General features: G+C 48.6%; 1 pseudogene; it reads left to right on the top strand.

Moving 5' to 3' along the window:
- Nucleotides 1-23,563, top strand: part of LOC135902363 (uncharacterized) — a 49,017-nt pseudogene that overhangs the window by 19,032 nt on the left and 6,422 nt on the right.

Here is a 23,563-nt window from a genome sequence, read left to right as displayed (position 1 = left end):
AGTGGTATTAAAGAAAGAAACGTCGTACGGCTCGTCCAGGCCTTTGCGATCAGCCACGTCGCGTACGTGGCGGCATTCGTCCACTGTAGCAAGGCTGAGAAAGGCAAGATCGATGCTCTCATTAGAAAAGCGTACAGAACGGCACGGGGTCTACCCCAACACACAAGAAACGAAAGGTTACTACAACTCGAGGTACATAACACGCTGGAGGAAATCGCGGAAGCACAGAGGATAGTGCAACTCGAAAGACTTTGGAACCTCTGGAACCTCTCTGGAACCAAGGCGGGTAAAGAAATCATGAAAAATATCGGTATTAACTACCGCGGAATGAACGGCCCCAAGACTCAGATTTATCCGGATGACCGAGCCGCAGTAAACACGGAAAACCTCCCGAAGAACATGCACCCGATGCACAATGTCGAGAAGAAAATGCCGCATGAGAACAATTCTCAAGAACCAGGGCGCGCGGGAGGGGGTGCTCTTTGTAGACGCCGCCCGGTAACACCGAAACCGGGACGACAATGGTGGTGTCGGCGGTGACGAGGGTATCTCGCTCTTCGCAATGTCGGTCGTAGGCACGAAACGAAAGACCGTGACTGCGTGCTCTGTCAGGGCCAGATCGCTGGAGGCAGCGGAAGAAACGGCAATCGCATTGGATGTAACGAACGGTGGGCAACAAGACAGAACAATAATCAGCGACTCCAAGACAGCCGTTAGGAACTTCACAAAAGGCTGGGTCTCCACCGAGGCGGGCAAAGTCCTGAACCACAGAACAGAAGACTTCAGGAACGGAAAAATCACACCCCAATGCCTCAAATGGATCCCGACACATATGGGAGAAGTAACCACGAATGCCCCTCTCAACCTCAACGAGAAGGCCGACCGAGCGGCGCGAGAACTAACCCACCGCGGCTCGGACAGTGACGGCCCAACACCCCGCAATCCCCGGGGAAGGGGGGAGGAGTGCGGCGGAGGCGATGGAGAACACGGAGGAGGCGACGACGAAGCAGTAGCGATACAAGACGACAGGGACAGACTGGTGACGCACCACGACATACTGACACACTATGCGAAACAAAGAGAAGCATACCCAAAACACCACAAACAACTGGGCAGGTCTCAAGAAACCGATTGGAGAAGGCTGCAAACCAGAACGTTGCGAAACCCAGCTACTTAAACAGAGTAAATTCAATACAATACACAGACGCGAGCTGTAAGCTCTGCAAGCACGAACACGCAGACATGACACGCATCTTATGGAAATGCACAGAGATAAGATCAATATATGTAGAGGACAACATAGAACCGGACCTTCTCGAGGAGCGATGGCTAAGCGCTCTGACTAGCTCGGAACTGCACGACCAACTATGGGCAATCTAGCGGGCCTGGGCAGCGGTGGAAAGGCTATATGCCTCACCGCAAATAATGCCTGGGTGGCCTTAGCCCGAGATGGCAACCTCAGAATCAGAGTCCTAAACAGTTTTTATTTTTCTCAAGGAAAAATGGACCCCAGACAAAAGGTTGCTCATTGAGCAGCTTGACGAGGCCTGGGGCCCTATAGGCAGCGGCAACAGCGGCAAAACAGCAGTGTATGTCGTACACCTGTGCGAGAAAAAAAAAAGCAATAGGAGAAACAAAGAAATAGAAGTAAGAAACCGCTCGCACCAGGCTGCGAAGAACGAGAAAATAAAGTTTACATATACCTACACCAATACAAAACTATATTGTACACTGACATGTTACATTCACACGTACACGCGCAAACATACGTAGAAGTGGCGCGCATACGCCCATATATACGCACATATATATGTACATATATATAAACGCCGCTCAAGAGCACACGTGTATACCCTCAAATTAAATATTTTATGAAGAATGAACTGCTACAAAAACGGAGAGCGAGAGAGAGAAAAAAATTGAGATTAGACAATGCCTGCAAAATTATTCCAAACTAATCCACACAAAACAACGCACAACGCCGAATGTAAACATGATATAAATCAGCTACCGATTAAGCAATTCTGTTTAAAAAGCGTTCCATTAAAGCACGTTTATTTACTGCGGGGCCATCAATTAAGGTTGTATTAGCGTTCAGGGTGTAAGTATTACATTAACATTTGTTGACCATAATTCGTTCGAATTTCGGGAAGACACCACTTTTCTAATTGTCGAGTGTTGGCTGCCGGCGCGCGTTCTTTGAGCGCTGATATTGTGATAAGGAAGTTAGTATGAAGCGCGGCTTTAGTGATGAATAAAGAAACAATAATGTGCGGTAGCATCACATTGACGGGCAGAGTTTTTAACCGAATAAAAAGCGGTTTGGAGTGTACGCAGTTCTCTTCTGCAACGATACGAATCGCTTTCTTTTACTGGCTCACAATTCTATTCATATTAGTCGGTGATGCCGTGCCCCAAACAAGATGACAATGTGCAATATGTGATGAAATAATGAAATATGATCTGTTTTTAAATGTGTACTGGAAGAATGCCATGACACTGGGAAAGTGCTCCAACAGCTTTTGATAAACTTAGGGCTACGTAATTAGTGTGCTAAGTCCATCGAAGGTGCTCATCAAATACAACACCCTGTGTTTTATGGTGGCTGACGACCTCAATTATATTATTGCCTAGGTTAATGGTTAAGTTAGTACCTATGTGACGATTTATAGCGAGGAAAATAACAGCTTTTAACTACATTGTATTTATTTCGAGATTATTTAGTTTAGATCAATTTAAAAGGCTGTTTAGGGTATTGTTTGCTTTTGAAAGTATTTCTGTAGCCGAAAGACCAGACATGAATAGGGAAGCGTCGTTAGCATAAATTGCAAAATCAGCTTTTGTCGAAATTTTTACCGCATCGTTGATGTAGACATTGAAAAGAAAGGTCCTAATATGCTGCCCTGAGGGACGCCGCATTTCAGATAACATTTGGATGAACAAAAACCATCTTTGTTCACTGTTTGTTCCTGGTCTTTGAGATATGAACTAAACATTTCAAGTGTCCTTCCCCTGACTCCGTACTTATTTAACTTATCTAAGAGAATGTTATGGTCTAGACAATCGAAAGCCTTGGTAATATCCACAAAGATTCCTAGTGTTAAGAGTTTGTTTTCAATATTCTGTAAAATAATATCTTTTTGGGCTAACAAAGCTGATTCTGTAGAAAAACATTTACGGAAGCCGAATTGAGATTGTGATATTAACTGATTAGCATCAAAGAAGTTCTGCAAACGTCTGAGCAGAATTTTTTCTCACAGGTCTTTTCTCATTAAAGTTTCTTCCGTCCGTCTGTCCGTCCGCCAAACAAGCCACGGATATTACATTGGTAAAGACTTCCCAGTCTCCCCGATTAACTCTGAGTACATCGGCAATGTCTTTTCCCTAACACTGTCGTTCATATTAACGTCCAATAATTGCCTTGATTCCTTTTCGATTGGCTCACCTGGGGCTGGTGCAGCTTTTAAAAGAAACGCGCTTATTCCGGTCGGGAGTATGCACTTTTTCAATCAGTGAATTTAGAATATTTGATAATTTTTTTCTTACATATATGTCGTAGATATGTATGTATGCGTACCCTTCGATTTACCTAGAGGTGCATTAATAATATGTATCTCTGTGCGCCATGCAGTTAATAAACCTGGTTCAATTCACTGTGACATTATTTTCTTTGATCATTGTCCCTGATCAATATTACAACATCAAGAAACGCGCGTAAAATGACACCATATCAATAAAATGTTCTTACGTAGCTTCATGCTGCAGATAGGCGGCGTTTGTGGCAAAAATTATTTGTTACATCTAAAAAACTGCATAGGCGCCGACTACGGGGGCCACCGGGGCCCTTCCCCTATGAAGTTTTCCGGGGAGGGGCCTTCTTTCTTCCCTTCAATGGGTGTGAGTACCTTGGCCCCATCTTCACACCTAACATGCTATGGTCAAGGCATATTCTAAATCCGACCTATATCTAAATCGTACATTGCGAACAGTTCCGCGTGAAATAAAATTTCTGTCATATAAATCGCTCATCCGACCCATTCTCGAATATGGTTGCCCTATTTGGAACCTTATAATGTACCTGACATTAACCCTCTCGAATCAGTTCAAAAGAAATCAATCCGTTTCCTATATCACCGTTATGACTGGAAATTCTCCCCCTCATCTCACCTTGTTGCATTAGGTCTTCAACCTCTGTTCGAGCGGTGTGATCGTGAATGCCTTAAACTGTTGCATAATCTCATTAACACTCTACGCTACTCATTAAAAACAACTATCTGTCTCCTAATAAATTGAAATCCACTAGGAATAACCACAAATTTAAACTTGCAACATTTAAACCGCGTACTAACCCATTTAAGTATAGCTTTTTTCCTCGTACAATTGAAAAATAGAACTTACTACCAGGTGAAACTAGGTCACTGCCTTTAGAGAAATTTTTGTATAAGTTGCTGCGATATGCGAGGCCATGGTCCCAAGATGTTGTTCAGCTTGAACAAGCTCTTGGGACCATGGCCTCGCATATAGCAGCTGCAAAAAGCCACAAAAGCGCTGCTCTATGTATGTATGTATGTATGTATGTATGTATGTATGTATGTATGTATGTATGTATGTATGTATGTATGTATGTATGTATGTATGTATGTATGTATGTATGTATGTATGTATGTATGTATGTATGTATGTATGTATGTATGTATGTATGTATGTATGTATGTATGTATGTATGTATGTATGTATGTATGTATGTATGTACGTAGGTACGTACGTACGTACGTACGTACGTACGTATGTATGTATGTATGTATGTATGTATGTATGTATGTATGTATGTATGTATGTATGTATGTATGTATGTATGTATGTATAAATAAATAAATAAAAATACTAGATGACGCTATTTATTTTTTGGTGCTGCTAAAATGGCCTATCAGCGCGCGACGTTGGCTGAGGCGTGGCCAGAGCGATAGTATGGCCGAAATGGGTCGTCTCAGAATTCGGCCCCTGGAGAGATTAATTTACTTCGCGGCACGCCTAGCAAGCGCACTCCAGATACGAACGATGAGAAATGAAATAATATGCACACGGCCATGTTACATAGACATAACATACACAAAACACATCTCAACGCCTGACGTACAAACCAATTAAAGTACATTTAAGGCGGGGGAGGAGTACACAGGAATGTAAAGGAAGATTTGTTAATTTCGGTCTCACTAAAAATGGTTGACTTAGCAATTTACATCTGCGCAAATAACCCAACGAACAACCAAAGCTTCGTGGACTTGCAAAATGTAGTCATTGTTTTACTGTTCCTTCATTATTCGTTTGCCTTGTGACGAAGAGTAGCTGATCTCACCGAAAAGTGCCAAGCTTCCGTCTAAATTCCCATCGCTAAAGGAAAATATAATGAAAGATAGATGAGCAAAGTTGAAACTAATAATGGCCTATACATTTGGTTCCTAACCCAGTAGATTATGAAGTAAAGACATGACCTTTTATTTTCTCTTAAGGACACATCGCACTATTTAGCCTTGATGCTTTGCATTTCATTTAATATCCGCCTCACATTGCGCAGCTTTTCTACTGTAGAAAATCTGGTGGTGTAATAACGCTTCAAAAGTTAGGTTCTTTTAATTTCCGTCTTGCTAGATATGGTTAACCTAATAATTACCCGCCGCGGTTGCTTAGTGGCTATGGTGTTGGGCTGTTGAGGACGAGGTCGACGGGATCGAATCCCGGCCACGGCGGCCGCATTTCGATGGGGGCGAAATGCGCAAACACACGTGTACTTAGATTTAAGTGCTCGTTCGGGAACCCCAGGGCGTCTAAATTTCGGGAGTGCCCCACTATGGCATGCCTCATAATCAGATAGTGGTTTTGGCGCGTAGAACCCCATAATTTTTAACTAAACAATTTACATAAGCGCAATAGCGTTCTCGCGAAAAATACTTCGTGATTTCTGCACCTTTGGCGATGTAAGCAATGTTCACGGTAGAAACATGGCCAGGAGTGGTCATCGTGTCTAATGGCCACTGGAATGCCTCCCCCTGCCATCTCCAATATCCCCACGCTCTTACGTCATCAGATTCCGTCCTATGACTGAAAATTTCCTAATCTCATCACACCATTTGCCGCCCTCAATTGTGTTTTCGTCCCGTGGCACTAATAGCACTATCGGTTTTGTGCCCATTACGATATCTATGAAACTACGCTCTTTTTTTTACCTTCTTAATCCTCATTTATGACATTAGCAGCACGCGTTTGCTGTCTCTAATCCATACTGCCATATTTTTGTATCTTAACAGTAAATGCTTTATATGATTTAAGCTGAAATTAACGCAGTGATTGCTGTGACGCAATGAATGAATGAATAAATAAATAGATAAAACTAACTAACTAAGTAAATAAACAAAAGGTGTCACCTCTTGCTGTTGCCAAAAAAAAGTGCATATCGGGTGGCGCAAGAATTTTATTCTCGCGCATATTTAGGCATTCTACATCCCCTGCTTTCCCGGCCATTTTGCATTACTAGTCGGATTTTTGTTTAATGGAGATTGAGTAAATTGTTTCAAGTTAATGACCAGCTTCGTATTTTGCCTATATAATTTCATAATGCGAAGTTTTGGTTCTTTCCTGTTCTACGTCATGCAGTGCATACAGTTTATATTTAAGGTCCATTCTTCTCTCTCTCTTTTCCTCCTTCTATTCCCTTTCCCCACTGCCATTGTAGGGTAGCAAACCGGGTGCTCGTCTGGTTGACCTCCCTGCCTTTCCTGTCCTTGCTCTCTCTCTCTATTCATTTAACTATTCCGATTTTCATGCCGTCAACATCTAAAGAGAGCTTACTGCTCATCTTCCCCACTTCATCAAGGTTCAATGACTTATTGTTATTAGAGAACATTCCATAATCTATAGTGACCCTTCTACTTTCCTTCATGAAGACGCTAAGAGAAACAAAATCGCATACTTTGCATTTGCTTCTGTTATCAAATTGTCAGCTTTTATATTTTGTTGATATTACGCAAGTATTCGTAAGTCATTAGGTGCACCTTAGCATATTAGAATACCTCTACTCCATATTCCGAAACTCTCCTCCGAATATTGGTGCACGCTGGACTCGAAAATTTCACTTATAGCGCACTGCTAGCGACTGATTACAATAGCACGTGGCTAGTTATTCTCTATCTGTCATTTATTTTTGCACCACACTTTACTGCCGTGAGAGTGAACGCATCCGCTTAACCAACTTCGCCACGAAAATGCTGCGCACTACGCACGTACACAGTCATTCAACCTGAAAGCGCCGAGGATAGCGCATCCGCTATACCTGGTGTTCCAACTATCACGCACCAAGATTTGAACATGTGCAAATGCCACGTAGCTGAACCAAACCAAGCTAATGTTTGACGTCACTTGGAGATATTCAGATTATTTCTTGCATTCCGCCTAATGACATAGTCTTAATTATTTAGTTAACTTCGCAATTATTATAATTAAATGAAAAGTGTGAACGAGAAAATTGTAGAGCAACATGAAAAACTCCCGATATGGCTTTCTGTTGCACGATACGCGCTACATAAAAGGGTTTTTCCCGAACGTGAAAGAAGCCCGCGAAAACACGCAAAGTGCCTCGAGCGGTCAGTCGCGCGACAATTTCGCATGATTCGATTTGCGCGTTCACGCTAAATTTCCGCGCGACTTCCGCGGCCGCTCTAGGTACGCGAGACGGGATTATAGGCAAATTCGTGTTTGTTTCCGCGCGCCAGAGCTCCACGTGTATGAGCACGAATTGGGGGTTAAGAAGTGCCTCAGCACTGACTTCACGGTGCGTATAAATGCCTATTTCGGTCGTCTGTGACTATTTTTGCTTTAACACCCGAAAGTGCTTTTTTGGAGGGTGCTTTCTTATTGCGATAATAACTATGCGGACAGTTGAGGCAAGTTTTCGCCTTCGTCGTCGCGATGGGGCGACGTTGATGAATTCCAAGTGCAATAAGATCGCGACTGCCCGCCGCATGCTCTAGGTGCGAAGGAAAGAGTGCGAGGGTAGTGACTACCGAGGAGCGTTTCTGAAGCACGGTATCATGTTCAGTGACACTTGTGACTGCGGCCGTTTGTGTTCTCGGCCGCACATGATGATAGAACTGTTCACAATACAAAATAGCCTTAACTAGGTAGACATTGCAGTAGACTCTACGCTGGTTGCAAAAGGTCCTACCAGCGCTCCAATTATTTGCTCCGGTTCCGCAGATCCCTTCTCGCTAGTGGCCTCTAGCGTGGCGATTTCGTGACCTCAGTGCGAAAACGCTTCTGGGAACGCCACATCTTGCGTACACGCATACGGAAATACTCTATAGTCAATATTGACACCTGTATTTATATTTATCGGGCGACCAGGTATCACCGCCTAACAAAATCTTATCGCGCAGCGCGGGACGCGCTTGCATGTATCCGAAGTTTCTGGAAAGTTATCGATGCTTCTATCCGCAGTCTGTTGTTGCCGAACCTTGTGTTATCTGATTTATTCGCCTGACGCGAATGATGTAGAACTTTATGGAAGGCACGCGGGTCCCAATGATTAGTCTGGAACATTCGACGATTGTGTATAAAAGCCGACGCGCTTGAACCGCTGATCAGATTTCCGACGATCGCCGACTGTGTTCGCCGCTTTCGTTGTGCTATAAGTGTAGCCTGTTTTGTGGGCACAGGTTCGCCCAATAAAAGCTAGTTTTGTATTCCACCGTACTGCTTCTTTCTTCGCCGTCACTACCACGTGACATCTGGTGGAGGTGCTTTACGTCCATGTACCGGACGCCCCCGACAAGCCGTAATACAAGCCCGGACCGCAAAGACAACACCAGCGCCGTCCCGGAACATCGAGCAAGCCGCCGTCTTCAACAGCTGCCCCCGGAGCACGGACTTCTACCTGAGAAGACCAAGAAGCTTGTGGACAAGGCAACCCCAATGGCAGCCCCAGCATCCCCCATCGTGCTGCAGCAGCCCAGGGAACCTCCGACGTTCCGCGGATCAACATTCGAGGACCCGGAAACCTGGCTCGAAACGTATGAGAGGGTCGCTAAGTTTAACAGTTGGGACAGCGACGACAAGCTGCGGCATGTCTATTTCGCATTGGAAGACGCCGCCAGGACGTGGTTCGAGAATCGGGAAGCCACCTTAACGACGTGGGACCTTTTCCGAAGCCGCTTTTTGCACACGTTTACAAGCGTCGTGCGAAAAGAGCGAGCCCAAGCTCTACTAGAAACCAGAGTGCAGCTGCCAAACGAGACGATCGCAATCTTCACGGAAGAGATGGCCCGTCTTTTCCGGCACGCCGACCCGGAAATGTCGGAGGAGAAAAAAGTTCGCTTCCTGATGCGCGGCGTCAAGCAAGACCTTTTCGCCGGACTTATTCGTAACCCACCGAAGACTGTGGCTGAATTTTCTGCAGAGGCATCGACGATCGAGAAAACTCTGGAGATGCGCACCCGGCAATATAACCGCCAGGGGCACACGCCGCAGTATGCCATCCAAGGACTAGGTTCGGACGACCTTCAAGAGACTATCAGGGCCATTGTGCGCGAAGAACTGCGCAAAGTCCTGCCTTCGTCGCAGCCTCAAGTGGCCTCTATCGCCGACATCGTGAAGGAAGAGGTGCACAGATCCCTTGGAGTTCCTGAGGTGCAACCAGAACCACCGCAGCCGGAAGCAATGACCTACGCCGCCGCCGTCGCCCGCCGTCAAGGCCCCCCTGCGCGACCGCGCCAAGGTCCTGCAACACCGCAATTCCGTCGTCCACCGCCGCCGCCGCCAGCGCGCCCACCCGTCGCCCAGCGCACCTATACGAGGAAGACGGACATTTGGCGAGCCCCCGACCACCGCCCGCTCTGCTATCACTGCGGAGAAGCCGGCCATGTGTACCGCCGATGCCCATACCGCGACATGGGACTGAGAGGGTTCGCCGTCAACGCGCCGCGTCCACAGCTTGGGGAGCGCCCACGTGACATTGCCGATTACCTAGCCGCCACTCAGTGGAACTCTCGACGACCGTCCCGTTCGCCGTCACCAGGCCGCTACCTGTCGCCGCAGCGCCGTCCATACACTGGCCCAGCCCGGGGCCGCTCTGCGAACCCATACCCGGAAAACTAAAAGCAGCAACCGATGGAGGTGCGGTTGCTGTTCGTCGAACTGACGAAGATCCTCCGCCGCCGACGAAGACGACGAAGAGACCATCTCGACGACATAACGACACGCCGCCCTCCCGACGAAGTCTGGAAGCCAAAACTACACCGACGAAAGACGACTTGACGACGCGACGTTCCAACCTCAGTTCAACACGACGCAGCCGTGATCCAACGCCGAGACCTAACTGCAATGCCAGACAAATAACAACCGACCTCGACGTGCTTCTCGACGGCCACGCAGTCACTGCCTTAGTCGACACAGGGGCCGATTACTCCGTAATGAGTGGACACATCGCCGCCCAGTTGAAGAAAGTTAAGACTGCATGGGAAGGCCGTCAGATTCGCACCGCTGGAGGACACCTCATCACGCCGACTGGGATCTGCACGGCAAGAATAACCATTCATGACCGGACTTACCCTGCCACCTTCGTTATCCTCCAACAGTGTTCACGAGACGTCATTCTCTGTATTGACTTCCTGGACCAACACGGCGCAATCATCAACCTGAAGTCGAAGTCAGTAACGCTGTCGGAAGATAAAGCAATGCCGCCGGAGAGCCCTCGTAGTCACCACGCCTTGAGTGTGCTCGAAGATCAAGTGAGCGTCCCGCCTCGCTGCAGCATCGTTATTTCGGTCAGCACCGAAACACCCGCTGACGTAGAAGGCTTCATTGAAGGCGACCAACGTCTACTGCTAGACCATGAAATTTGCGTCGCAAGAGGGATCGCTCGACTGCATGGAGGGAGAACTGAAGTGTTGCTGACAAACTTCAGCCAGGAGTTCAAGCACATCAACAAGGGCACGACGATCGCGTACATCGAGGAAATTCTGGAAACAAGTAATACGTTTGTCCTCTCGGATTCCGCCGCATCTACCCCGACGACCATGGTTCCCGAACCAGACTACGACATTAATCCAAATCTCCCCATGATTAAGCAACAGCAGCTCAGAAGTCTGCTGCGACGATACAAAGGCTGCTTTTCGACGTCATCGAGGATTCGACAAACACCAGTCGCCAAGCATCGCATAATCACCGAAGAATGCGCTCGCCCACTCCGTCAGAGCCCTTACCGAGTTTCGGCGCGAGAACGTGAAGCTATAAGAGAACAAGTCGACGAAATGCTGCGCGACGACATCATCCAGCCGTCGAAAAGCCCGTGGGCATCCCCTGTTGTTCTGGTAAAGAAAAAGGACGGAACCCTACGTTTCTGCGTCGATTATCGTCGTCTGAACAAGATCACGAAGAAGGACGTATACCCCCTCCCACGGATAGACGACGCATTGGATCGGCTCTGCAACGCTAACTACTTCTCGTCCATGGACCTAAAGTCTGGCTATTGGCAAATAGAAGTCGACGAAAGAGATCGCGAAAAGACCGCCTTCATCACCCCAGACGGCCTCTACGAGTTCAAGGTTATGCCATTCGGACTGTGCTCGGCGCCTGCAACGTTCCAGCGCGTGATGGACACGGTTTTAGCAGGATTGAAGTGGCAGACCTGTCTCGTATACTTGGATGACGTCGTCGTCTTCGCCGGAAATTTCGACGTTCACCTTAGGCGGCTGGCAACAGTACTAGAGGCCATCAGGTCATCAGGACTTACTCTGAAGCCGGAAAAGTGCCGCTTCGCTTACGAGGAGCTTCTATTTTTAGGCCACGTCATCAGCAAATATGGAGTCCGCCCCGACCCGCAGAAGACAGCTGCCATAGCAAAGTTCCCACAGCCCATCGACAAGAACAGTGCGTAGATTTCTTGGCATGTGTGCCTACTACAGGCGCTTTGTCAAGAACTTTTCACGCATCGCTGAGCCGCTGACGCAGCTAACTAAATGCGACGTCGAGTTCAAGTGGGAAACGCCGCAGGCCGAGGCATTTCAAGAACTCAAACGACGCATGCAGTCGCCGCCCGTACTTGCGCACTTCGACGATCACACCGATACCGAAATCCACACTGACGCCAGTAACCTAGGCCTCGGCGCCGTCCTGGTCCAGAGAAAAGATGGACATGAACACGTGATAGCTCACGCTAGCCGGTCATTGTCAAAAACGGAAGGCAATTATTCTACAACCGAAAAGGAATGCCTCGCCATCGTTTGGGCTACAGCGAAATTTCGCCCTTACCTATATGGCAGGCCATTCAAAGTCGTCAGCGACCATCACGCCTTGTGTTGGCTAGCGAATTTAAAGGATCCCTCAGGACGGCTGGCACGGTGGAGCCTCAGACTACAAGAATTCGACATCACCGTAACATACAAGTCCGGACGAAAACACTCAGACGCCGATTGCCTATCCCGCGCCCCCATTGACCCGCCGCCGCAAGATGACGAGGATGACGACGCCTTCCTTGGAATAATAAGCGCGGAAGACTTCGCCGAACAACAACGAGCAGACCCGGAACTTAAAGGCCTCGTCGATTATTTGGAAGGGCACACCGACGTTGTCCCCAGGGCATTTAAGCGCGGATTATCTTCCTTCACGCTTCAAGACAGTCTACTCGTGAAAAAGAACTTCTCGCCAGTCCGCGCCAATTACCTTCTTGTTGTCCCGTCAGGACTTCGTCCAGAAGTATTGCATGCCCTACATGACGATCAGACCGCTGGACACCTCGGATTTTCCCGGACACTATCGAGGATACAAGAAAAGTATTATTGGCCGCGCCTGACCGCCGACGTCGCCCGTTATGTCAGAACATGCCGAGACTGTCAGCGACGCAAGACACCGCCGACAAGGCCAGCCGGATTACTACAGCCAATCGAGCCTCCTTGCCGACCATTCCAGCAGATCGGGATGGACTTGCTGAGACCCTTTCCGACGTCAATAACCGGAAATAAGTGGATCGTCGTGGCGACGGACTACCCCACCCGCTTCGCTGAAACAAAAGCACTGCCGAAAGGTAGCGCAGCCGAAGTGGCGAAATTCTTTATCGAAAACATCCTGCTGCGACATGGCACCCCAGAAGTCCTCATCACCGACCGAGGAACGGCCTTTACAGCGGAGCTCACCCAAGCCATTCTGAAATACAGTCAGACAAGGCACAGGAGGACAACGGCTTACCACCCGCAGACGAATGGTCTTACGGAGCGGCTGAATAAGACCCTCGCAGACATGCTAGCGATGTACGTCGACGTCGAACACAAGACCTGGGATGCCGTCCTGCCGTACGTAACATTCGCTTATCACACGGCGGTGCAAGAAACAACACAGATCACGCCGTTCAAGTTGGTTTACGGCAGGAACCCGACGACGACGCTCGACGCCATGCTGCCGCACGTAACGGACGAAGAGAATCTTGACGTCGCTACCTATCTCCAGCGCGCCGAAGAAGCCCGACAGCTCGCCCGCCTGCGAATCAAGAACCAGCAGAGGGCCGACAGCCGACACTACTATCTCCGACGACGCTTCGTCGAGTACCAGCCCGGCGACCGTGTTTGGGTATGGACCCCTATACGCCGACGAGGACTGAGCGAGAAGCTTTTGCGTCGCTATTTTGGACCGTACAAGATCATCCGACGTATTGGTGCACTGGACTACGAGGTCGTGCCAGACGGCATTTCGCTGTCACAGCGGCGCCGCTCACGACCAGAAATTGTCCACGTTGTGCGGCTCAAGCCGTACCACCAGCGTTGACGAACTTTGGGACTTCGCGTAACTGACCTTTGGACTTTATTTCTTTTCGTTGTTTTGTTACTTATGTTTAATAAGTGTCCCTTTGTGTTTCGCTCTCTTTGTAGCATCGGGACGATGTTTTTTAAGAGGGGGGTATTGACACGTGTATTTATATTTATCGGGCGACCAGGTATCACCGCCTAACAAAATCTTATCGCGCAGCGCGGGACGCGCTTGCATTGCATGTATCCGAAGTTTCTGGAAAGTTATCGATGCTTCTATCCGCAGTCTGTTGTTGCCGAACCTTGTGTTATCTGATTTATTCGCCTGACGCGAATGATGTAGAACTTTATGGAAGGCACGCGGGTCCCAATGATTAGTCTGGAACATTCGACGATTGTGTATAAAAGCCGACGCGCTTGAACCGCTGATCAGATTTTCGACGATCGCCGACTGTGTTCGCCGCTTTCGTTGTGCTATAAGTGTAGCCTGTTTTGTGGGCACAGGTTCGCCCAATAAAAGCTAGTTTTGTATTCCACCGTACTGCTTCTTTCTTCGCCGTCACTACCACGTGACAATATCTTCCTCTGGGCATTGAAACATCGGCAACACTCAATCTACATCGCCCACTCTATTGCATTTTTCGCAGAGAGACGAATTAGCGCGCCCTGTATAGAACGCCCCCGCTCGAGCAAATGTTTGCCGCGCATTTACCCCCATTGCTTTGCTGCAGCGCACCGCGCCATTAACTCGACTCCTCTTATCATCATTGTGCGCAGCTCGGTACTTCAACTCCAACTCCGAGTTTCAGTGGCGTAGCTTTTGCAACTTATACGCACAGACGAACGGGCGGACAGACAAGACGGGGCACATGGCCCCACTTTCTAGATATTAACTGCTGTTGCAGTAAAGAAGTGCCCAATTTACTTCACTGCATAACCGAAAGTGATTGAACGCTGAAGATATGTGTCCACTGATAACAAATGAGACAGCTCGTAACAATGCCGTTGTGCCAAATAAACGAGCAATTGAAATCAGATATGGATCAATGCTGACGTAATTCAATTAAGATTCCCGCAGAAAGTTAACAGGAAGTCCAGAAAGAATACGCTTACGCGTTAAAGAAAAAGGACTACGCCTGGGTCATTGCTGCTCAACGACGCCGCAGTGTTCGTGGATGCGAAGCATGAAACTGCTTCGGCGCGATTTGCTTGTTTATATCACAGCTGCCCAAACTAACACTGCCAGAAGTCTGTGCTGGTCGGGGTTGCATACTTGTTGCCCCGCACAGGCGCAGGGGCGCACTCATGGCTTCCCCACACAATCTCAATGTTGATTAAAGAGTTGGAACGGCCTTTGCACGTAAACTTGTTGCGTTCTACCAGGACGGTGAAAAGAAAACCCCACGGCGCAACAGGCGTAAGCTGTGAATCATTACATTTTCTAGGCAAGTTGGCATAGCTGGCGTATTACTCCATTTTGCCCCAGCGCAGCGGGTTCTGGCTGCACAAAAGCTTTAGAGGAGTTGCGAGCTATTATTAGGTCTCGACGCCAACAAGTGGAACGAATGCGCTATGAGCGGCAGCTAACAGAGCCCACAATGTTATCGAAATTTCATTAAGCGCCTCCCCCCATCATTTATAAACGCATTTCTCAATGTTCTAATTTGTTTGTGGTGTTGGCTGCTATATGCAGCTCTCATTTATCCTGCAATGTCGGCCACTATATTAAAAAGTGAACAACAGGTCTCGTCCTATACGAGTCCTTACGTCAGCAGATAATTTTAACCCAGTGTCTGTGGTACCGCCATGGTTACACGGCTGTTTTTTTCATATGTATTCTTTTTTAGCACTTGAAAACCCCCTCCTCATTCTCCGCCCCCTTCCTTCATTTTGAGGATGAGGATAGTGCTAGCTACATGCGGATCTAGGTTTGGAAAAAAATGGCTGTGGCTTAGCTAAGGTTAAGCCCAGGATGCGAAGCATACTAGCCTTTATTTTAACGCGACAGCGTTAAGCAGCTCGTGTCGCAGAAAAGCCGGTGTCGTCGGCGTCGGCTCAGGCGTGCGGCGCTTGCTCAGGCGCACATTACGTTGTCGCACCGAACGCTGCGTTGCTCGACGCTCACCGCGTCCGATGCGGGGCGCGTAGTCGCTGCGCCGTAGCAAAGCCACCTAGAAACAGTCTCTGTAGCACGCCGCAACCTTCGCTTCTCATTCCAACGAGCAGCTCTGTCTCCAGGAGGCATCTCACCTCGTGAGTAGACAGTTTTAGTACTGCGTACGTAGCGTACGCAACGGCGTTGCGTACGTAAGATCGCTGCGTTCTGCAAACTGCGCATGTGCAGAACGCAACACAAACGCTACGAGATGCGTACGCGGCCGCTGCGTACGCACGCATCCGATTCTTGCGTGCGTACGTAGGGAGCCTTGCGTGCTGCTCTCGTGGTTCTCGTTCGTTCGGGAGAGCGCGAGACAAGAGTTTGGAAAAATGGCGGTGTCGAAGGCGACCAGCGGAAGACTGTTCTTTTCCGTGGCGTATGACTTGGCTTTGCTGCGCGAAGTAAACGCGCACAACCCTTTCCAGGATCCTGCAAAGTGGGAATGTATAACCAAAAATATGAATTTTGCTTTTACGAAAGTCTTCAGCGTGCGCTGTTTGCGCGAAAGGCTCGACCTACTCTTGGCGCAGTTCATCGGAAATGACAGTGCCAGCCCCAGAAAGCAAGTGTTTGGTCTTTATTTTTCTCGATATAATTCGTGTATTTCATCCGTATTAAAAGTAGTCTCTTAAAGGCCTAAATATAGTTCGACGAAGCGGGAACGCGCCCACACGTTACATCACGTTAGTCAGATCAACAGCGTCTAGTTTGGCGGACGGTTCGGCGTACTGGTGGACACGGCCAATGCGCTCCGACGCGCCCGGCGTCTAACGCTCGCCCTCTTACGTACGTAGGCGTTTCGCAGTACTAAAAGCCCCAACGCGACACGCGCTCCTACGTTCCGCAAAGCCCTTGCGTGCTGCGTACGTATCGTCATGACGCAGTACTAAAACTGTCTAGTGTCTAGCAGAGGCAAGCGCAGCTGCTTATATACCGCCGCGACGCCGCGAACGACGGCGCGAGTTGGAGCCCCGTTTCTCCTCTGTCGTGACGTCATGGTGTCACGTGGTCAGCCTTGAAGGCGACGCCGCGAGCGACGGCGCGAGTTGGAGCCCCGTTTCTTCTCTGTCGTGACGTCACGGTGTCACGTGGTTTTGAAGGCGACACCGCCGCGCCTGAGGAGCTGGGTTGAGCTCTCGAGCGACGGCGCGAGTTGGAGCCCCGTTTCTTCTCTGTCGTGACGTCACGGTGTCACGTGGTTTTGAAGGCGACACCGCCGCGCCTGAGGAGCTGGGTTGAGCTCTAGTAATACGCTTCGCATAAAAAAAAAAAAAAAACGTGCCGGAAATTGCGCCACCCGAGCGGTTCATTTTAACTTGTAGGGGGTAAATATGCCAGAGTTACATGTGGCGTAAGCGTGCCCCTTACCACTAACGCTGTTAAGAAGAAATGGCAGGAAGCCTACATTCCTCTAAGTCTAGTCTTTTGCTACGCCAAGAGATTGGAGGATATAGCGAACATTGCTAAACCTCACTGATTGGTTCCTAAAGAACTTCAGTAGGAGGTGGAACACCTTTTCCGATGTACAATGTCCCCGCGGGAGGACTAATTTTTGCATTGTCGCACACAGACCCGGCTTATACTTTTAATTTAACAGTTCAAGGAATCTTTCGCTCTTCGAGGAACTCTGGGTGGCCTAACAAATAATGTTTTACGTCCCCATGATCTTGACAAAACAAATACAGTGGCGATGCTGGCAAGCGTACCTTGTGTCGTCACTCCGGCATTCGCGCTGATAGCTTACATATACGGTGAGTAGGGTTGCCTCTCGTCGGCCGAGTCCCTTGTGACTTTGCGTCTCTTGAGTTCCTTGTAACCTCCCCATCGGCTGAGTCCTTGTGAGCCTTGTTTACACAAGGCTGGTAAGGTAGAGACCACAAAGATCGAAAATGGCTCGCAGTAATTCTATTGGAAAATTTCTCCCTTGGCTTCCCTCGTTGGCCTATACCGTCTGCCAGCACTTGGCGTGATAGGCTGTCCGCGGCTTCATTTATAGACACGCTCATGTCCTAGGCAAGCCACTGAAATTCCACTTGGAATCTTAAACAGCGCAGCTGCGTTAAGTTGTACAATGACCGCTGTCCGACTGCGAATCAGCACCACAGGCATTTCAACCGCAATTCCTACAGTACATCACTTCATTTTGCTGCCATCCCTGGCTTCCTTTCATTTTTATAACGTGGTATAGGTTATCTGGAGCACGAGATTAACGGGGAATTTATTTCGCAGAATGTACCCTGCACAAGGTCATTAATGAAACAGACTGAAGTGAGCTGAATTATGGGTATACCAATAAATAATTCTTGTCTACTTAGTATCTCAATACACTCTTCCCATTGGAACACTGCTTGAATTCATACAAGACACAAGCCTTAAATCACACTTATAATACAGACCGCAGTTTGCCTTGAAGCAAGCCCTCGTATAAAAATAAAAATAAAAAAAACGAAGCATGCGGTGCTTCACAACTTAACAGAGCACAGCGAAGCCACAAACTAAGGCAGTGGAACCACATCGCTTTTTGATTTTGTGCAGCACACTGTTCCAATATATCCTCGCGTCAGTCGGGATTTTCTCCTCGTACTGAAAATGCACACTCCGCAACCAACTGCGCTGTGCTTCACGCTGTGGCAATAGTGCTGGACTAGCACGCCTCAGCGAGTGTACGCTCAAAGGTACGTGACTATCAATGATTGGGAGCACCTATACTTAGATGCGAGCTTGTAGTGCTACGGCGATGACAGGTTGCGGAGAGAGAGTAAGAGCGAAGGTCGACCAAGAACGTGCACGGTTGGTTGCCCTGAACTTGGGGAAGTGGAAAATGGGAAGATAGATGAGGAAAGGAGAGGTAACAGAAATGGTAAAGCGGTTGTTGTCAGTGTGAACACAGTCGCAGATGAATGTTCGCTAAAGGTCACACACACAGTTACGGTTACCCCTCCTCCTTCGTCGCATCCGTTCAGCGAGAACTGGCTCCTCCGCCTCACTCTTTCCCAACAGAGAGTATGAAACGGGTGACTGTTCCTTACGTTCCAGGCTCCAGCAAGACTCTTGCACATGTCATGCACCTGTGTGGTGTGCAGGTTGCCCACGTGCCATCACGTAAGCTCAGTACGCCCTCGTGAACATTAAGCTAGGACCGCCTTCCACGTGAGAAATTACCTGACATCATGTATACTATCCACTGCGCGCAATGTGACTACAAGTACATCGTAGAGCACAGTAACTTTCAAAGAAGATTCAAGGAGCATCGAAACTACGTGAACAACCACCGCGTGGCCAGCAGCGCTCTTGCGGAACATATTGACACCACTGGTCATGAGATCTGTCCTCAAAAGTGATGAAAGGAATCTGAGTGAGCGCCTTTATCTTGGGCAGCTACTTAGCCAGACAAGTGCACGAACGTTTAATTAAAGTGACTGCAATCTTAATCAGATCTACTCACGCCATCCTACGGCATGTAATAAACCGTATATAACCTCGTCACCTTCCTTCTTAGCCTTTCATTGTGAACAAGGCTCCTGTGTATGGGCCGAAATTTTTCACCTTGGTCTGCGTACAGCCGATCGAACGATCCGCCGACCAACCTACCGACCGACTGACGGGCGGACGGATAGAGGGACAGATATGTGGATAGACAGACAGATAAATAGCAAAGGTAGATGAGGGGACGTTAACCAGATTGAAAATGCGAGGAATCGAGACGTCGCAAAAGACAATGCGACGGTGGTGATTGCAATGGTGGCCGTACGATATAAGCCATTTATTTTATCTTGACGACATTCTTATATATAGCAGATGTTCGATATGAAGCACCATTTCCTGTACCTTCAGTTCTTCATATTTCATGCATAGTGTACACAAACTTATTGGCTCACATGTTCACTTGTACGTTCACTCGGCGGAGATCTTCGCACTACCTGTGCGTAGCTCTCTATAGGAAGGGATAGGTCACCGCGTGGACGCAGTGACCGGCTGTTCCGTCAGTTCGGACTTAATGAGAGCGCACATGGAGTCGTGTCATTCCGAGCTTTCTCCGTGCAGCTTATTTTCGTCGCACGCCGGCCCATGGCTCTCTTCTTTTTCGCGTGTTCGGCTTTTGTTGCTAAGGGTCTCGGAGCGTACGCGATCGGCGTGGATTCGGAAAATAGTTTCGGCCATACATCGGCGACGCGCAGATCCATTTAGGCCGCCGAGCTAAATGGCAGACACGATGAACAAGATGCGGCGAAAGAACGGAACACAGGGTACGTCGGTGACGAAAAGCGTACGATTGGCCGCGTTTTCCTGCGAGGCGGTAATGGAGAGCTTAGCCCACTGGGGAAGGAAATTGCGACACTGCCGCGCAGCCCCGGCGTGCGGATGGCCAATTTGTCAGCGCGCTTGCCGCAAGCCGCGCACCGATGTCGCCTTCGCGTGTGCAAATAGCCGACGACGACGCGCAGTGCGCGCCCATTTCTCCGCGGAGTCCGGATAAATTGCTTTCTCGACGGATTTCGCTGGAGGCTCGACATTCCCGTCTGCGGGCTCATTCGTGCCGTGGTATACAGTTGAAAGCGGCGAGGTTCTTGTCTCGGAGACAAAAGGCTATTTCTCGCATACCGTGCAGCAGCGCTGCGCTGCAGTTTTTGAAGAGTCGTCGCTTTCTTTTGCGATCAAGGGGAGCCCCGCCGTCAGGTGGGCCTGTTCAGCTTGACGGGGACCGCAATCATTCGCTCTGCGGCACAAATCATGTGTGCAATGTATGTGAGAGCCGTCCTCAAACGTTTTGCAGTTTTGATAGCACTTCTAACGTCTAAAAAGGCAAAGGTTCGCGTGGTATAACATATGTGCAGCGGGCTCCGTTTTAGGGCTAAGCCTGTCTTCTACACGGGCTGTTAAGCACAAACTACTTCTATGCCTCTTCGATTAATGCGATGTAGCACGTGAATCCACCGGCTTAGTTTTGCTCCGGGAGTTCTGCAGCAGAAAAGAAGATGAAAAACACAACGTCCTGCTCGTGCTAGTAGGTAGAAACATGACAGGCGGTACCCTTCGCGAGAAAAATATGCGTGGCTATCGCTGGCAGCTTTTTAGATTTGAATAGGGACATTCGGGTGGATCCAGGAGTATTTGCAACGCTAGGTTCATCCTGCAACGCCTCTTCGAGAGACGGAGCCTTTCGTACTGCACTGAGAGGTTTTATTCTCAGAGCTATTGAATCTTTGGCCCATTTCTACAACTTCACATCTTTGTAACTAAGGAAGTATGCAGGTCTAAGAGCAAGGCGAATGGGTACACATCGAGCTCATAAAATTACCCCTATCTCCTATCTCCAGTTTAGGGTAGCAAACCGGAGACTGATATCTGGTTAACCTCCCTGCCTTTACTCTTCATCTCTCTCTCTCTCTCAGTGATGGAGAAATAGCGATAATAAACCTTTAATGATCTGAACCAGTGAGAAACGATGCTGCTTTCTTCACCCAAGGTTAGTAGCTTCCTCCGTACAGGTAGCCATTCACATTTGCTGCTTCCATGACCTGGTTCACCAGCTTGCGCTTATAAAACGGTAACAAAAAAAGAGAGAAAAAAAACGGTAATTTCTTTTGGCTTTTCTTCCGTGGCCGGATATCCAGTACCCGGTGCTATTAAGCAACATCTTGCATCATTTCACGGATTAGGGGGACGGTGTGTGGAGCTGTCTTCGACTTTCTTGGTGTCTATGGCTACGTCATCGGCCTGCCTTGTCCGCGGTGCTCGATGAAACAGAATGAATCACACAACCTCGTGACTAGTATTTGCAACCTACACAGGTCATAGAGGAGCACCAGTTCTTTTATTATGCAGAATCTGAATCACAGCGCGCTACACGTTTTCCGAGAGTCGGTCCAAAGGTGCATGCACAGGGCACCAAATACCCCGACGCCGGAGGCGGGCTCGAAGGAGGCGAAACACAGCTGCGATAGCAGAGTATTCGTGAAAATGACCACTGGCGCTAAATTATTAGCACGCGGCTAAAGAATAAAGGAGAGGACGACGGGCAAGTTACATTTTAGGAATGGTCAAATGTTTTTCAAAAGCCATTATAGTCGCGGTAGATTATGCCCTTCGTTTTGGAACTGAATTCCACAACCGTTGTTGTTAAGTGCGACAATATGGAAAGCTTATCTACAGAAGAGCTCGTTATCCCGAAATCATAGCTAAATACAAAACAAAAAGAAACACCTTAACAAGAGAAGAATAAATATCGATAAAAAAGAAAGACGTGCTTAGGTTGCACTATAGTGGTTCAAGGCTGGAGTCAACAGCGGAGGTCGTGATCACCTAGCTTTTCCAAAAGGACTTCTTGGGTAAGTTTGTGCTTAGATTTCCTAGGTATACTTTGTGGCGCAAAATATATTTCTTGAAAAGGGACAGAAGAAAGGGAGACAGTGAAGCGCCAATTAGCGCTTCACTGTCTTCCTTTCTTCTGTTCCTTTTCAAGAAATGTATATTGCGCCACAAAGTTTACCTAGGAGACACCTAGCTTTTACGTGGCTTGCCTAAGTTGTTTGTAGGCTTGGCAAGGTTATGCAAGGTTTCGCTAAGTTGTTGTCTCGGCGAGCTTGAAGCTGGAAGTTTTCGAGCAGTCGGCAGGCCGAGATCGCTTTCTCGGCAAAGTCGAGCGTTCAGGCGCTTACTCTCGCGTTCCCTGGACTGAAACTCGGGATACTCGACTCGGCGTCGCCTCTTCTCAGCCGCAGCTTCAGCGCGGTGTTCCGGATCAGCTCGGCGGCGACGCATCGCTTCTCGCTTGGCAGTGGGGCGCTCTTGCTGGTAAGCCGCTTCCTCTTCGGGCGTCCGGACTTTCTTCGGTCTTCCCATGGCAGCAGCACGTACGCACGAAGTAGAGAAGGCGAGAGGTGTGTCACTGTGCTGGCTGTTCGGAACTTTTACTCGCCTGTGACGTCACGACTCCGCCCTACGCGCGTGGTGTGCATGGAGGTAACGTGGTTCGGTGCTTTCGCAGGTGGTTGCTAGGTGGTGCGAGGCGGCGCACAGCTGGGCTGAGTTTTCTGGTAACGCTCCACGGCGGAACTAAAGCTTAAACAGCTCCGGTGTTAAAAGTAATCGAAACGTTTTGCGAGACACCAAATTCCATAATACTGGTGTCACATAAAGTAACGAATATATGCAGATGATGTGTGATATAGAGTTAGCGCAAATCCTGCGATTACAGGCTACCCTCGCTGAAACGTTGATTTTAAAGATAGGCTTTCAGTAGTCGATGCTCGTTGAATAATAGCAAAAAGTCAAAGGAAACCTATAAGAGCGACGAGGCATAACTTTTTATTTTTTGGTGCAACAATGGACCACCATGGGGCTCAGACATACTAAGCGCACTTTCGAAACAAGGCGAGCGCCGATGCATAGCGGTGCGGGCCTTTTGCCTTCAGATTCAACGACTTGTTCGAACTTGCACGACGTGTCTGGCAGAGGAAGCTGCCTGTGTATGCAGCACTGCCTTGTCGCAAACTCGCTCACTTGTGGGGAAATGTTGGGCACGTTCGTAGAAATTGCGTCTGTTATGAATTGTCAAGGACTGCTTTGAGGCTTAATGACAATTGAACGGCCTTCACAATCCCTTTTTTAGTGCCGT

This window comes from Dermacentor albipictus, chromosome 5 (genome assembly GCF_038994185.2).
Source record: "Dermacentor albipictus isolate Rhodes 1998 colony chromosome 5, USDA_Dalb.pri_finalv2, whole genome shotgun sequence".
Classification (NCBI taxonomy): Eukaryota; Metazoa; Arthropoda; class Arachnida; order Ixodida; family Ixodidae; genus Dermacentor; species Dermacentor albipictus.
The sequence above is the reverse complement of the archived record's forward strand: the minus strand, read 5'-3'. Positions and strand labels throughout refer to the sequence as shown.